The following is a 12,623-nucleotide window of genomic DNA, read 5'->3' as shown; positions in this document are numbered from 1 at the left end:
TCTCAGCATAATTCCATTTTTTGGAGAAATCTAGAAAGCCATAGAAAGTACAGTGGTATATCGGGTTAAGAACTTAATTCATTCTGGAGGTCCGTTCTTAACCTGAAGCTGTTCTTAACCTGAGGTACCACTTTAGCTAATGGGGCCTCCCACAGCCACCGCCACACGATTTCTGTTCTCATCCTGAAGCAAAGTTCTTAACCCAAGGTACTATTTCTGGGTTAGGGGAATCTGTAACCTGAAGCATCTGTAACCTGAGGTACCACTGTATCAAGAAAGTGAAGTGTGTCTTTACACTCCACAGAGATCTTCCTTGCTACAGGCATAGAAAGGTGGGGCATATGGCTGGACTGAAATCTCTCTTATTGAAAAAGGTTCTTGCAACTCTCATGGAAATTGATAGAATGAGTGTCTCATCAGAATAATGTGTTCTAGCTCAGATGCCACATATAGCGCTCCTTTGGTTTGGTCAGCCTTAACTGGAGGGACGAGGGTGGCGCTGTGGGTAAAACCTCAGTACCTAGGGCTTGCCAATCGCATGGTCAGCGGTTCAAATCCCCGTGGCGGGGTGAGCTCCCGTCTTTCGGTCCCAGCTCCTGCCCACCTAGCAGTTCGAAAGCACCCTTACGTGCAAGTAGATAAATAGGTACCGCTTTATAGCGGGAAGGTAAACGGCGTTTCCGTGTGCTGCGCTGGTGCTGGCTCGCCAGAGCAGCTTCGTCACACTGGCCACGTGACCCGGAAGTGTCTCCGGATGGCGCTGGCCCCCGGCCTCTTAAGTGAGATGGGCGCACAACCCTAGAGTCGGACACGACTGGCCCGTACGGGCAGGGGTACCTTTACCTTTACCTTTAACTGGAGTCCAACATGGCAGCAACACCTTTGCCATGACCTACCTGCAACAGCCTCACAACCCACCTGTTTCTCCCAACTCACTGGCTGAAGACCAAAGGTCTAATGTCTCTGTGGGTATGCAAATGCTCTCACCACCACGGGTTTCCAGATGTCTCTCCCAGCCAGTTAAAGCTGAAAAGAGTTATGTAAAAGTTTAACATGCTTCTGTTTGCCCTCCAAAAGTAACAGGGAGAGCCAGGGCTGGCAGTGTACGGGACTTCTACTAAAGATGGGTTGTAGTTCTTTTAATTAAAATGGGAGTCAGTATCTAGAACAGGCATCCCCAAACTCAGCCCTCCAGATGTTTTGGGACTACAATCCCCATCATCCCTGACCACTGGTCCTGTTAGCTAGGGATGATGGGAGTTGTAGTCCCAAAACACCTGGAGGGCTGAGTTTGGGGGTGCCTGATCTAGAATATGCAGCTACCACAGTACTACCCTAACTTTAGATTCCAGTAATAGCTGCATAAAGGTAGGTTTAGCGGGTATATCTGTACTGGGCCCAGAGCCAGCATAGGTGCAAGATTCTGAGCTCTCTCTTTTTTAAAAAAAGTTGCTAGCCCATTAGAATGAAAGATATGAAACTAAAGGCACAGGCACTATTTGGGGGGAGAGGAAGGCTTTTTGAGAGATGAGGCTACTTCTGCCTTTCAGTGTTTTAAGCTAATGAATGATGTCAGATCTAAATTAGAATCATACAAACCAGACAGAAGAGCCCAAAATAGCCTGAACATGAAGAAAGGACTTCCGGGGTTATTTGCAAGCCTTTTGTGTGTCTTCTTTGGTGTCTCTTAATTCAGGCAATTGAAAAGTGATGTCAGGTTTATTCTGACCCTCTTTTTTGAGGGATGAGGGAGCCTCCCTTGGTACAAAAGTGATTGTTGCCCAGAAAAATAATAATTGAGAAATCTAGGGTTTTAAGTGTAGTTGTGAGTTGTGGCTCTTTGTTTGCTCTTTATTTTTCTGAGTGAATCAATGTCAGGTATGCTCCAAGAAATCTCTTATTTGAAAGTTTTATAGACAGTTCCAGTAAGAAATATTGAGTTTCTACACAGCAGGTGGCATCCACAATGCATCGTGTGTTCTACCGACTAGCTCACTATACTTTATCAGGTAATTGTTCACATGACTCCTATTTCTGAACTATGCCCTACATCTAAAGAGTGAACTTTGAGCTCACCATTTACCATATTCGTGCTTCGTCATTCAAGGTACAGACTGGGAAGACTTTTTAATAAAAGACAAATCACACATTCATGACACTTGGAAGACATAACCAAAGTTTAATTAACGAGCTTAAAAGGTAATTGGAAGAGCAGTCGTATCACTTTCTGAAGACGTGCCAACTTGTCTTGGCATACACTAAAAATCCTATTAACTCAGATGCAGAATAAAAGGACAGACGAACTTGGCGGGTATCAGGATTACATCATTATTGGGAATCACTTTGTGAAGGAAAATCCATCTAGTTATTGAAGTGTTCAATTTCTCTGTGGCCTGTAAACAGGGTGAAGTGACTAGTGAAACATACCTGATGATACAATACAAAAGCAGTCACTTACCTGGTTCAAGTTTGTATCTTGGTAATGCTGCCCAATATTACAATTTTTGTTACCGGTCTGACTTGCTTTTTGCAAATCTGTTAATTTAATTTCAACTTGGGAAGTAGATAACACCAGTCGTACAACTGAAAATTAGCACTGAGACTAAAGGACGGCTAATGTTTCTAGCTAGCTTAATAAACATGGATGAATTACCAGAATGGAAACTGAGGTAGTCTGTTGCCGGTTCTTTTTTTAAAAGAGTTTTCTGAAACACCTTAAAGGCTAATAAATGTATCTTGGCATAAACATTTGTGGACTAGAGCTCACCAGATGCACAGAAACTGAAATGCAAAGAAACATGAAACAAAAAATAAAGTAAAAATAAAACCCTGATAAATCTATAGGCTTCTTTAAATAGTACAATGGGTTGTTTGGGAATCATCTTCCATCATCATCACCATCATCATCATTATTGTTATGTGCTTCATCAAAATAAAAACAAAACTACAAAAATTCCGAACAACCTATCACCCCAATCAAAACAACTGTCTCTTTAGTGTTCCAAATTTCAAACCATCTTCTTAGCTTGTGAAAGTTGACTGTGTCAGAGTACTAAAGCTTCTGTGTCAAATAAAACCCATTGCTAAAAATGTGTCAATCAAATTCTAGCTTATCCTTTAAAAAACCCACAAGATTTACCAAATCCCAATTGCACAAGTTTGAAAAAATTGACTACACTGCCAAACAGTGAAGTGTAAAATATTTGCTCCTATATAAGTGTTAAATATGTTTTCTTGAGGTTTTTATAGGCTTTTATAGAAAAGGTTGTCTTTGTAGGAGCTGCAGGACAGCCCTCCAAAACAAACATTATTAACCCACTACCCCATGCAACTGCAGGCAATACAAATGTATGGCTCTGTCAGCAGAGATTGTGCTGATCACAAATGCCTATGAAAGGGAGGAGATTATGGAAAGTCTGTCCTCGACACCAACAAGTAATACGAGGCATAACTGAACACACAGAAGCAGGCAGATGAATTTAAGTCAAGCCAGGACTAGCTGGTATCCCACTGAAATCAATGGGACAAGTTCAACTCTCTTAGCCTGAATCCAAACTAATACCATTAGCTCTGCTCTACAAAAGTTCTTTTAAACAGATTTAGACAACCAGTGGTTGATGGCAGAAAATTACCATTTCAGTTAAAAGACCTTTTAAAAATGTCAGGAAATGTTTTAATGGGAATGCATAAAAGCAACCAGCCTGACCCTCTGAACATCAATCACATTTAGAAAGCAAAAACCAGGGAAAGCTTTCATCTTTTCCTATCAGACACTCTTCTATAGCGAAGCCACAGCTTGAGGCAACTACAGGTTTCAAAGACTTTGCCGAAAGCAGAATGACACTTTCTTTTCCTGTTGTTGTTTTCAAAATGATTTTTGTTGATTTCCTCTTACATAGCGGTACATTTGTAATAAAAATATTTTAAGTTCGTTAACCATAAACAGTGCTAAACAAAAAGAGGCCCTTTAAAGTATCTAACTTGTTTGTAAGATATCTAAATAAAATTGACAGTTTCTAACCCCCACAAAAAACAAGTTTCTGGAACAGGTCAACGTTTTTAAGATAACTACAAAAGCATAGATTCAGTTCACTGGCAAAGGACAGAGAACGTGGCTAGATTTAGAATGAGGTAAAAGCAGCACAAAAGCCAAATTAGGTAATATGCATTGGGGAAAGGGGAAGAGGAACAACGTATTTATTTTGCTTTGCTTTTTGAGATCCTTACTAAGGGCATTCTCCCCATTATGCAGTGTGTGCAGAAAAGTCACACAGGAACTATTATATGATGATGATGATGATGACGATGATGACGATGATGACGATGATAATAATGATAATAATAATAATAATTTATTTATTTATTTATACCCCGCCCATCTGGCTGGGTTTCCCCAGCCACTCTGGGTGGCTTCCAACAGAATACTAAAAACAGTACAGCATCAAACATTAAAGACTTTCTAAACAGTTGTCTTCTAAAAATAAAATAGTTGCTTATTGCTTTGACATCTGCTGGGAGGGTGTTCCACAGGGCAGGCGCCACCACTGAGAAGGCCCTATGCCTGGTTCTCTGTAACCTCACTTCTCGCAGCAAGGGAACTGCCAGAAGCCCCTTGGTGCTGGACCTCAGTGTCAGGGCTGGACAATGGGGGTAGAGATGCTCCTTCAAGTATACAGGACCGAGGCCTTTTAGGGCTTTAAAGGTCAGCACCAACACTTTGAATAGTGCTCGGAAACGTACTGGGAGCCAATGCAGATCTCTCAGAATCGGTGTTATATGGTCTCGGCGGCCACTCCCAGTCACCAGTCTAGCTGCCGCATTCTGGATTAATTGCAGTTTCCGGGTCACCTTCAAATGTAGCCCCACGTAGAGCGAGTTGCAGTAGTCCAAGCGGGAGATAACTAAAGCATGCACCACTCTGGCTCGACAGTCTGCAGGCAGGTAGGGTCTCAGCCTGCATACCAGATGGAGCTGGTAGACAGCTGCCCTGGACACAGAATTGACCTGCGTCTCCATGGACAGCTGTGAGTCCAAAATGACTCCCAGGCTGCGCACCTGGTCCTTCAGGGGCACACTTACCCCATTCAGGACCAGGGAGTCCTCCACACCAGCCCGCTCCCTGTCCCCTAAGAACAACACTTCTGTCTTGTCAGGATTCAACCTCAATCCGTTAGCCACCATCCATCCTCCAACCGCCTCCAGACACTCACACAGGACCTTCACTGCCTTAACTAGTTCTGATTTAAAAGATAGGTAGATGAACACCCAGCCCAAACCCCCTGATGATCTCTCCCAGTGGCGTCATGTAGATTGATATCTTTCTCAGGGTTATCAGTGCATGTCCATACTGTATGACTGTACTGGAGTTTACCATTAAAATATTCTGGCTATGAGGAAAAAATGATAGTAAGTTTTCCCACAGGACTATGGATTGGATGTGATTTCTAGCTATCTTAATTTGGTGAGTAATATGAAAATATTTATCCAAAAGGACAGGAAACTAAAAAAAAGCATTTGTCTACACCCAGTTTTGGCTATGTCAGAATGTTATTTACATTCTTATTCTCTGCCACAAAGGCTGCCTGGATGACACAAATTTTAAACAAGCAGTATCAGATTTAATGAGGTTCCCATGAGATTCTTAAACCTAACCAAAAAACACATTCTTTCAGTTATGAATCATAATTAAAATGATTTCTTGGGCTGGCATCCTTCCTGCTGAAATTCTTCACAGGGAGATGAGAAAGCGGGAGTTGAACATCAAGCTCCAGGAAAGGTTATGAGCAGGTTTTTTTTTTCAGCTGGTAGTTGTCAGAACTCAATTCCGGCTCCTTTCAGGTGAACGCCATTGCCATTCTAAGAGAATGAGGGAGGTGTTCATGGTGAGTTCCAGCACCTTTTTCTAGAAACTGGTTATGAGTGTCAGAATGCAAAGAGGAATCATATATGAAGCCATAAGAGGAGATTTAAGGTGGAAGAGAGAAGGGGGAACCTATGGGGTAAAGAATTAATGTGCAGAGCCTCAGTACCTCACCACAAACTAAACGAGCCACAACTGTCGCATGAACCATTTCCTTCTTGTGGAACTCAGCAAGTTTCTGCATATCAAAACAATGTGGATGTACTGCAAACTAAGATACTGGCTTATCTGTTTCTTTGGCTTTCCCTTGGATTCTTGGAATGACACCGGAAATAGTACTTCGAAATGTAGAGGAGGGGATGAGATAAAAGCCAGCAGAGTACTGCACTCCAGTGAAAACATCTCACAGTATTCCTAGATGTGTTTCAGCAGCATTTTTTTTGGAAACTAAAATCCAAGTGAAAAACTGGTTATTCATAAAGATGGGCTAAGATTTAAATGTAGAAGGTTCTTAAGGCATTGATACATATCATGCATTGGTGTTCCAAACAAAACTAAAAGGACTCTCTTGCATCCAACTAGTATTGCTTTCTTTATTTACATGAACAAGTATAACTCTGGACTCCCTAAGGCATTCAAACCCTTTAGGTTGATTTCACTTCTCTCACAGGCCACTTCACTTGGCTTACATAATTATTCAAATAAGAGAAATATAATATTACTGAAAATAAAAAAATTCCTTCCAGTAGCACCTTAAAGACCAACTAAGTTAGTTCTTGGTATGAGCTTTCGTGTGCATGCACACTTCTTCAGATACACTGAAACAGAAGTTGCCAGATCCTTCTATATAGTGTGAAGGTGGGGAGGGGTATTACTCAGAAGGGTGGTGGGAATGGGAGATTGGCAGATAGCTGATTCCTTCTTAAGGAATAAACGGACATAAATCTGACATCAAGAATCACAAAACAGAGAAACCAGTAGGAGAACACTTCAATCTCCCAGGACATTCTATACAAGATCTCAAAGTAGCTGTTTTACTACAAAGGAATTTCAGAAATACACTGGAAAGAGAAGCTGCTGAATTGCAACTCATTACCAAACTTAAAACCATGGAGAGACCTGGTTTGAACAAAGACATTGGATTCTTATCTCATTATACATGACTTAGCCATTTTTCACCTTCTCACCCCTTGCCTTTTCCTGTAAGACCTATTGCAGTCGTTAAGAGTCGTCAACAGGCTCATCTCAGCTATCTGCCAATCTCCCATTCCCACCACCTTTCTGAGTAATACACCTCCCCACCTTCTCTCTATATAGAAGGATCTGGCAACTTCTGTTTCAGTGTATCTGAAGAAGTGTGCATGCACACGAAAGCTCATACCAAGAACTAACTTAGTTGGTCTTTAAGGTGCTACTGGAAGGAATTTTTTTATTTTGACTATGGCAGACCAACACGGCTACCTATCTATAATATTACTGAACAACTTGTTTCAAAAATAGTCCTGTCCAGGAGATTATTGAACAGTTGAAGAAATACATTTAAAGGAAATGACAGTGCTGTCACTGAAGCTATTTTATGCAGGGGCATTTATTTAATAAAATACCAAAAGCAGAATGGGGGGGGGGGGAACGGGACCAGAATATAATGTCAAAGATGCCTATAGCGCTTCAATCTATATGATATAAACAGAGCCAAGTGACTCAAGTCAGTCAATGGTACTAACCGGGAAGAACAACATCAAGATGCCAGCACTTGACAGCTGCTAAAAATATATTACCACCAGCAGCTGTCAGTTACAGTTGAAAACTTGAAATAGTTACTTTTACAAATCAACCTACAATTTTTCCATTCCTAAAACGTACAATAGCCAAACTTCATCTTAATTCTAAATGTTGTGGGAGCAACATCAGTATTTCAAATCACAAAATGTTATGTCAGTTTTGGGGTTTTCTCACAAAACTGACAGAAGCAGTTCCAAATGCTAATTCCTAGAGCAAATGACCACAGGCTGCATTCAAATATTCTGAGAGCAGAATTCCAGCCATAGAACATTTTAAGAAACATTACATTTTAATGCTCATTTGTTTATTTGTTTTATTCAAAACAGTTCTATACTGCTTTTCATCAGCGATTTCAAGGTGCTTCACAGCAAAATAAACGTATTACCAATAAAATAAATGCATTAAACTGTAACAATATGGAATGTATCTAATTGTTGTTGCTGTTGTTGTTTAGTCATTTAGTCGTGTCCGACTCTTCGTCACTCCATGGACCAGAGCACGCCGGACACTCTTGTCTTCCACTGCCTCCCGCAATTTGGTCAAACTCATGCTGGTAGCTTCGAGAACACTGTCCAACCATCTCGTCCTCTGTCGTCCCCTTCTCTTTGTGCCCTCCATCTTTCCCAACATCAGGGTCTTTTCCAGGGAGTCTTCTCTTCTCATGAGGTGGCCAAAGTATTGGAGCCTCAGCTTCAGGATCTGTCCTTCCAGTGAGCACTCAAGGCTGATTTCCTTAAGAATGGATACGTTTGATCTTCTTGCAGTCCATGGGACTCTCAAGAGTCTCCTCCAGCACCATAATTCAAAAGCATCAATTCTTTGGCGATAAGCCTTCTTTATGGTCCAGCTCTCACTTCCATACATCACTACTGGGAAAACCATAGCTTTAACTATACGGACCTTTGTTGGCAAGGTGATGTCTCTGCTTTTTAGGATGCCATCTAGGTTATCTAGTAGTCTTCAGCAAGTGTCAAAGGACTCGGGGTAAATGCTTGTTGCATTTTAGAGGAGGGGTGGTTCCATAAATGGGAGAGAGAGAATGCCCCCCCCCCCCGCAGTTGCCACAGGATGAATTTTTGCAGAAGGGATTTGACCGAAGATCTCAATAAATAGTGGGAGGTACACATGGGAGATGGAGTTCCTTCAGTAAAGTGTTGCAAAATATATAGAAAACTGGTTGCAAGTAACCATCTATGATTAGAAAACCCTTCTCATTAAATCTGTTTTATTTAAATTAAAGGTGCACATTGAACTCAATTCTCTTGGCAAAGATAATTACAGGGTCCTGAGTGTGCAATGCAAAACAGAGAGAATTCCATTCAAGGTATTCTCTTTGCTATATGTAGTCTTGAAACAAGAACACTGCCAAATGCAACTTTCAGGCGATGCTTTCACTGCTGAATTCTGAAACCCTATTCAAATGTACATGTAAATAGATCTTTCAACAATTTGCATTTCAGTTTCATGGGGAAAATATTAACTACAACAGGAAATTCTTCCTAGAGTTAGAGTGATGTATTCAGGGATATAGGCACTCCTTTGCAATATCCTTTGTCTGGCCAAAGTCCAGGATCTTAACTGCCAGAGATGAGTCAATATGTACACTACAAATGCAGATCCGGGGGGGGGCGGGGATGTATATTTCTAAAATTTAGCCCCCACAAATTTATTACGCTTTCAAATCCAGCCTCTGTGTGGAAACACATGTTTGTTCTTCCATTGTGTCCAATGAGACTCAGTGATCCAAACACACTTTATCCAGGCTGGCTCACAAAAAGGCTTAACTAATCAGAAACTTGTGAGATTAAGCCCTGCTGCCTTGCAGCATCACATGATGTCAATTATACAGCACACAGATAATGCTGGAGACAGAACAATCTACAGCTTCTTATAATGGAGCAACAGCTTTTCTGCCACACCTGCTTTTGAAGAGGATGTAAAACAAAATCACTGGCCTAGTTCTCCCTTTGGTGATAATCTATATCTAGGTTATAGCACTTCTGGTATAAGACAACCCCTCTGAAGCATGAGGGGAAACCAAAGAGGATAGCAGCCTTTGAACTGGGGGGAAATTGTTTATTATTTGAGCATGGTGGGATACAGAGCTTGCTATAGTGTGGAAAAGGGAGTAAAACTCTTGAATTCTTTCATGCAAATACAACATCAGCAAACAGTCTTCATCAATAACAGGCGTTCAATGCTGAATCATAGAATTGTAGATTTGGAAGGACCACAGAGGTCATGTGGTCCAGCCCCCTGCAATGCAGGAATCTTTTTGCCCAACGTGGGGCTCAAACCCACAATCCTGAGATTTAAAGTCTCATGCTCTACCAACTGAGCTATCCCACAGGCTCATGGAGACAAAACCTTACAAAATGAACTAGCTGACATGCTGCTACAAACCTGCCATGAAACCAGATGCAGATTTGTCTATTCAGACTGATTAAAATGAAAGCATTGCTATTTAATTAGCGCACGGAAGAACTTGCCAAGACGCTTTCCAAAAACATCTTATGAAAAAATAATTATTAATACCATAAAATGTTCAGCTCTGCATTGTTTCTAAAAGGCTCACTTTCCACCTTGCTGATTGCAAGCTGACTTAAAAATGTACTTGCAATGTGTTAGCCCACAGAAAATCCTCAATTATTACCACTGAGAAATATTTCTGAAATGGCACATAAATCAACAACGATTGAAGTTTGGAAATTAAAAGACACCAAACATTTTATTAAACATTTCAGCTTGCTCGAACAGTGCCTGGTGTTTTTATCAACAATGGCTTGAATCCTATACACTTACCAATAAGCACCCCATCAAAATCAAAGGGACTTACTTCCAAGTCGCTGAAGTATAGGACTGAGCTGTATATCTTCCTTAGAATTGTGCTGTGAAAGTTTGATGATATTATATGTGCTTACTCAGAAGTAAGCTCAAGTGTATAGGAATGCAACATTTGTAAAGTAGGGCAGCCACTGTTTAGCTCTTCTAAAACTAATTTCAAACAGAAGAAATTGGAGTAGATGTTTAATTTACCCACTGAGAAATTACCTAGTACTACAGATTATACTGTAATATCGTACTGATCATCCTCAGTGTAGCTGTTTCCCATGACTGGGAAGTAAAAGCACAATCTGCAGTTACAGGCTTGGGCCTAAGCCCTTTCACTGCCACTAATTGACCTACTGGCCTTCCCTACCAACAGATTACCAAATGTGACCTTTGAATCTTGGCTCCTATATCCTGATGCAACGGGAAAGTCTTCTCAGCCTGCCTGTGCCAATTCTAGCAACGAGTTCAGAACCACCTTTGGTGACTGTTGATTATGAGAACTGGGCTTGATCTTGCAGCAAAGGCTGCTTAGACATGGCCTGTCTCCAACACAGGCTAGCACAAAATTCCATGCATAACACACAGCACTGTAGTGGGCGGTGGAGCTCATTAGCTTTCAAAAGCACTGAAAGCTACAACATACTCAGAAGAGAAACCACAAACTCACTTGCACAAATGACAAAGCCATGCTACCAAATAACGTCATTTATTTGGGCATGCCTCAAACCTTTCTCACAGTATGAAAAATACCATACGGTTGCTTATGAATGGTCCTTCATTCTGTAAGGCGGGGCTTGCCTCTTTTGCCTGCAGTGTCCAAGTAGGAAAGACATGAACAGAGCAGTGATGTTTTCTGCATTTGGATGAAAACAATAAAAAGAATGAGAAAGTGATCTATTACCCCTTGCCCACCTGCCAGAGAATTACAGCGGAATTTTCACTGCTGAAAAATAAATCATTGGACATGCTAAATCAGCAGCCTGGCAGTGACAGAACAGTCTGCAGAGTTTCTACACAAAATGCTCTCCGCATGCTGGGCTGCGAAATGGGCTGCACCAAGAGCAGTAACAAACATGCAGGGTTCCCTGCAGTGATCGTTGTGATTTTATTCAACCAAAATGCAACTACAGAAAATGCCCAGAGCCTGTGGCTGAAGGTTTGGGCTGGATAAGGCAACAAGCTTAATTCAGATAAGTTGTAGGTGGAAAAACTGTCAGTTCCTCTCAATGCTAAGTGGAGATGCTCAGGCAGTGACGCTGGTTTTGGGTGTTTCTTACCAGATTTGGCTAGTTTGCCAGCTTGCCAGCTGCAATCCTGTCTGGAGAGAATGGACTTTGTACTAGGGGCATCCAGTTGGAATGTGCTCTTGCCCAGGGTTGCATTTAAAGACAGCTCAGAAACTTCAACAGGAACAAAATGCAGCCACCTGGCTGCTGGTTGGAGCCAGGTGGTCTGAGCATATTACACCTTTACTGTACCAGTTCCACCGATTACCAGTATACTTCAGTACTGAATTTGAAGTGCTTGTGGTGACGTTTTAAGCCCCTAATTTTTGGAGACCAGGTTACTTGATAAAGAACTGCTTGTATTCATATCAATTTGCCCATCTGCTTCAGATGCCCTTCAGATGTAAAACTTGATTCTCTATAAGGTTAAGTAGGCCCCAACCATCAATACCCTTAAATAGGTCTTAAAGATGCATCCTTTCATGGCTGCTTTTAATAGTCTGTGGGTGTGCCTAGGCTTTTAGCATGGCCATGTTAGTTTATACTGGCTTTAACAATATTTTGTACTAAATAGAATGTAATAAAATGTCTGTATTTAAAAGTGCATTATGTTTTATTTGTGTACATTTTGTACACCACTTTGGGAAATACCTTGTTTGAAAATAAACTATTTGAAAATAAACTACTAAGGTTTATTTCAAAAACAAAATAAGAGGCATGCTCCTTTTCTCTATATTGTATCCTATTCCACCGCAACACTAGCCACACAGGCCTGGAATCTGAATGCCCATCAAATTCAAAAAGAGCTTGGGAGGCAGAGCAAAGATAATAAGGTGTCTTATGCCAGCTCAGATTATTTGTGCCTTTACCCCATATTGTCTACTCTGACTCCAGGATCCCAGGCAAGCATCTTTCACCTCCTT

The 12,623-nt window shown here is 41.3% G+C and overlaps 1 protein-coding gene across 1 annotated transcript in view; it reads right to left on the bottom strand.

Annotated features, from left to right (window-relative positions):
* Nucleotides 1–12,623, bottom strand: part of CARMIL1 (capping protein regulator and myosin 1 linker 1) — a 144,680-nt gene that overhangs the window by 98,294 nt on the left and 33,763 nt on the right. The gene's annotated exons all lie outside the window — the stretch shown is intronic.

This window comes from Podarcis vaucheri, assembly GCF_965113315.1.
Source record: "Podarcis vaucheri genome assembly, chromosome: 8".
Classification (NCBI taxonomy): domain Eukaryota; kingdom Metazoa; phylum Chordata; class Lepidosauria; order Squamata; family Lacertidae; genus Podarcis; species Podarcis vaucheri.
Note: the sequence above shows the minus strand (reverse complement) of the source record. Positions and strands in the feature narration are given on the sequence as shown.